Below are 5,186 nucleotides of genomic sequence, written 5' to 3'. Positions count from 1 at the left end.
TGATCTCACACAGGTGCACACACACACACTCTCACACAGGTGCACACACATGCTCTTACACAGGTGCACACACACACAGGTGCACACACATGCTCTCACACAGGTGCACACACATGCTCTCACACAGGTACACACACACACGCTCTCACACAGGTGCACACACACACGCTTTCACACAGGTGCACACACACATGCTCTCACAAAGGTGCACACACACACATTTAGCATATGCAGAGTCACATTTGTTCTCCAGAGCTCGCTGGATTGGATGATCTCAAGTGTCCCTCACAAGTTCTCAGCATCGGTGGTTCCATTCAGATTGGGAACTGTCCAAGGCTTTGAGCCCTAAATTCTGGAGAGCAGCAGTTGATACAGAGAAAAGTCATAATGAAGAGGGTCCAAACAACCACGGGAGACTTTCTACCCTCCCTTGCTCTTCCTCCCCCATCCATCATGGCCAGCAGCGGGATGTGTCCTTTCACTAGTGATGGAAGATAGAGAACATCTGTAGACTCCCAGGGAGCTGCACTTATGAAAAAAGGTCTGCATAGCCCTATTAATATACAATGTCTTGCCCATCCTTGGGTCCATCTCTACAGTACTGATCCATCTTTAAATACATGTAAAAATAAAATCCAAACATAAGACTATCTGGCAAAAAATGAAATAAAATAAACATATGTAGATGAGGAATAAAATTAAGATGCATGGTATGTTTTGGTTTGGAGCTGTTTTCTCAGTAAACAGTCACCAACATAAAGAAACTGATGGGTGAGGCTGGAGAGAAATGGATCATCTTGGAGAAATCTCAGCGCTAAGTTTCGGGTCAGGCGTCTTCTCCCCGTAGGCAGGTGTGTGCTTCCAGTGTTCCTGTTGCTTGGGGCAGGGACGGCCCGGCCATCCTTTGCTATCTCTCTGATCTCTCCACAGGTTGCTATGTCCCTCTGCCTGGTGAGAAGACAGACTCTCCCAAGCACAAAGCCACGCTGTCTTGAGCTGGCACCTTCCTGCGTGGGAACCCAGAGTCACTCTCAGCAGCCCTTTCTTTCTCCCTGCAGCCTGTGAGCTGGGGAGGCGGCCAGCTAGGGTGGTTCCCACGTTGGGAAACTGGGTGGGGTCTGGGGAGCCCCTTGGCCTTGGTCAAGAAGCCAGACCCAGGTCCCTCCCTGGGAATTCTATATAATGCAAACGTGGTGAGAGAAAGAGAGCTTTGTGGAGAGTCGCCTCCCATTGGGACATGGGCTGGTTGGCCACTGACACTAATGTGGGCTGAAAGAAGTGGCTGTTGTTTTACCAGGGCTAGCAGCTGGTTAGGACGAGGCCCAATCCCCTTTGGAGGGCCCCAGATGGGGTTCACGTGGGAAAAAATGGATCTCAGGGCAGAATCTGATGTGGATTCCTTTCTGGGTTTTGAGAAAAACAGAACAATAACTCTTCCTTCTGCCTCCTAAGAAGTAGAGTAGGTTCAGCAGGATGAAGGAGGTTTCTTGGGATTAAGGGTATGCAGGATGTTCTTTAGCAAAGGCGGTCATGCTTTGTAAAGGGGGGTGCTCTATGGAGCTGTGGGGGAGAGGGAAGAAGGCAGGTTCCCACATATAGGGTGTTGTGTCAGAAATGAAGAGGGAGGCAGCTTCTGCTTCCTCACTATCTCCAGACCCAGCAACAGGAGTCAAGGGTTGTCCCCAACACAGCTGAGTAGGACCCTCCCCACTGTGGGTCTTGATGCAGAGCATGGGCCGTGTGGTCATTGCACATGGATGAAATGACCAAGCCTGTCTTCCATGTTTCAGGCACAATAAACAAAAGATTTCAAGAAGCTCACGGTGTACTAGGGAAGGCAGACAAGCCAACAGGCAGATCTGACATAGCACCATGATACTGGAAGGCTGGCAGCCGTGGGAGTTCCCAGGAGGGAACCCCATCAGGACTTGGAGAGCCAGGGATGGCTTTCTGGAAGAAGCAGCCTTTAAGCTGAGAGTTCAAAGATGAGTTGGGCTTAGTCAGATGAAGGAGGGGCAGAGGGCCTATTCTAGACAGAAGGATTTGTACGTGCAAAGGCTTAGGGATGAGAGAAAGATGGTGAGTTCCAAGAGTTCAATATGGCTGAAGGTTTTACCATATGTAAGTTTCCCCAAATGAGGTGATGTCAGAGAAATGAGCCTGGCTCTGATATGCAGGACGGTGCTGAGGACTGTAGGCTTTCTCCTGGGGGCGAAATCATCTCCTGGGAGCCCTGATGGGTATGGAGCTCCAGAGTGGCACGATTGCGTGTGAACTACTCTTTGGAGGTGTGGCTACTCTGTGGGAGTTGGACTCAAAGGGGATAAAGGTGGGGAGGCTGTTGCTGAAACCTAGGCAAGAGATGACAATGGTGAGAGTGTGGACAGTGGCACAGGGGATGAGTGCTGGGCGGGAAGGGACACAGATGGAGGGCAGCCTAGATGTGGGGAGAGTGGGAGAGGGAGAAGGAGAGGTCAAAGGTGATGCCAGGTTTCTGGTTTAGCAGAGACTGAGATTTTTTTCCAGTTGTACCCTTCCAGCTCTGGGGAAGCCAGTTCTGCAGCCAGTCTTGTCTGTCCCTGAAGGATGGTTCTCGAGTTGGGATTAGGGGTGGGGAGGCACCTGGGAAAGCAGTGTTCCAGTGAAGATAGTGGTTCTGATAGAAAGACTGGACACTAGCCTGCGTATTTCTCATCTGACTCTGCCACCAGAATGTTCATGTCATGAGGGGAGGGGCTTTGCTTCTGTTGCTCTCTTTTGTTGGTACAGATAATGCCTATCAGTGCTACCAGTTGCTGGAATAATGCCTGGCACACAGGAGATGCACAGAAAATGTTTGTTGAATGGGAAAATGATGGTGGCTACAGGTACAGGATTGGGGGGATTTACCATTCCAATCAGTGAAATGGGGATAACTGGATAACTTTGATATGTCACAGAAATGTCGCTCTGGTCTCATCATTCCTTTTGATCAAAGGTTGTCTAAGATGGTGCAGATGACCAGAATGGAGAGAAGAGGTATAATGGCATATGTATGCACACATAGGTATGTAAAGTACACGCCCTAGATGATAAACAAGGAAATACACCATGATGGCTTAATAACTTTCACTGTCATCATCAGCATGGCTGTCATCACTAGCTTAGATTGAGACGTTAACGTGTACTAGACACCAAAACTCGCAGGCGCTTTATATCCATTATCTCATCTAATCATCACAGGAACCCTATGGAGATCCTGATATGACTATAGTTAGACTCCTGCAGAGACTGAGACTCAGAGAGGTAACAGAGGTGCCCCTTGTCACACACCTCAGATGTGCCGGGCCAAAGACAACAAAGTTCTGTCTGAATCTAAGGCCACTTTCCCTCTAGTCTGAGCTCTTATTTCATGGAAGAAACAAATGTGGTTGAAACAGAAACTGTGGGTAGAGAGAAAACTGGACAACGTCCCAGGAGGCCTCTAGGCCTGTTAAGAGTCCAAATGGACCGGAGAACTTGCTTTGGCCCCTGACCTGGCTGGACAGTCAGCAGGAAGTATCATCTTGTGAGTTTGTTAATTTACCATCCACCTGCAAGCCTTGTCATGTATCTTCCAGACCTGACAAAATACCAAGAGACCCTCACCTAACACAGCCCTGTCCCTGCTTAGTGTCTTTTCAGAATTACCCCCAACTCTGAGATGGGAGAGCTGGGAGCAGGTGCTTGCCACATCCTCTCCTGGAATCACAGTGCAGCAACCTAGGGCTATTGTCCAGCTGCCCAGGACATGGCATCTCAGGCTGGGGTGATTCTGGAGCCGCTGGGAGAATGGCTGGCATCTGGTGTGCTGGGCTGATGCTGGAGATGTTATTAAAAAGTGCTTCATGCAACTCTGCACCCCACCTCAGCCCCAGAGTAACACGTTTATTCTCTTTCACCCAAGGGCAACCTCTAGAGAGATGAGTCACTGCTCTAGAGGAAGGAAGTTACTATGCAATCTGAAATTAAAGGTGCCACTTTTCTGATTATTTTTTTTTTTTGAGACGGAGTCTTGCTCTGTTGCCCAGACTGGAGTGCAGTGGCACTATCTCGGCTCACTGCAAGCTCTGCCTCCCAGGTTCACACCATTCTCCTGCCTCAGCCTCCCAAGTAGCCGGGACTGCAGGTGCCCGCCACCACGCCCAGCTAATTTTTTGTATTTTTAGTAGAGACGGCGTTTCGCCGTGTTAACCAGAATGATCTCGATCTCCTGACCTCATGATCTGTCCGCCTCGGCCTCCCAAAGTGCTGGGATTACAGGCGTGAGCCACCGCACCCAGCCAACAGCTTCCATTTTCAAATGGCCAACACTTTTCTGATTATTAAGCTAAAAGCCAGCTAACCTGCATGAAGACTGACAGATTCAGTTGCCTGCTTATGTTGGTTTTCTTCTCATTGAAAACTTGATGAAAGTCTCCCTGAGCTAGCAAGTGGTGAGGGGGAGGCGAGATCACAGATAGGGATGCAGTGACGGGGAAGAATTTCCCCCTTTGCCCTAGGAGCCCCCTGATGGCCAGAAACCTAATCAGAGCCCAGGTGTCCTGCTGGTTGTTATTGCATGAGGACCACAGGTGAACTGGAGGAAATATTTGTCTTGAAGACATTGTTCAGCTCTCATCCAAACTGTCATTCTGTGGTCAATTCCTGATCCAGTGGTCCAGGGCACTCTTCCAGCCCCAGAATGAACTCTGAGGATGAAGACTACCTGAAAGGTATCTCAGATGATACTGGTCCAAGATCTCCCCTGAGGAGCCCTCCCAGCCCCTGCCCTTGAGCACCCATATTGAACTGTCTTTCATCAAGCCTCCTGCCTACACAATACAGTGTGTCCACTTGGAGAGAAGTTCTGGGTGATGTCCACAATGCTGGTTCATTAAGGCGTATCCCAGGGACTGGAAGCCAGTCATCTCATCAGGGAAGGGCCTGGATATTTGGAAGGAGCTGGGCAGAGGCAACAGGTCCCAGACAGCTTGGCACCAGCAAGATTTATCCGGGCACTTGTCAGAACTGCCAGCTTGTCCTAGGGAGTTTCCCTCTCTGCAGAAGCCCGGAGGTGTGTGGACAGGGCGCTGTGCCAATGCAAAGTTTCAGTTTAGCCTCCTTCTCCAGGCACACACCAATCATAACAGCTTCCATTTTCTTTTCTTTTTTCTTTTCTTTTTCTT

At 49.6% G+C, this 5,186-nt stretch overlaps 1 protein-coding gene across 1 annotated transcript in view; it reads right to left on the bottom strand.

The window, feature by feature from the left end:
- SYN3 (synapsin III) overlaps window positions 1–5,186 on the bottom strand; it is a 613,179-nt gene that overhangs the window by 177,702 nt on the left and 430,291 nt on the right. The window lies entirely within an intron of this gene.

Source organism: Mandrillus leucophaeus, unplaced genomic scaffold (assembly GCF_000951045.1).
Source record: "Mandrillus leucophaeus isolate KB7577 unplaced genomic scaffold, Mleu.le_1.0 Scaffold2, whole genome shotgun sequence".
Classification (NCBI taxonomy): domain Eukaryota; kingdom Metazoa; phylum Chordata; class Mammalia; order Primates; family Cercopithecidae; genus Mandrillus; species Mandrillus leucophaeus.
This window is presented reverse-complemented; position numbering and strand designations above follow the sequence as displayed.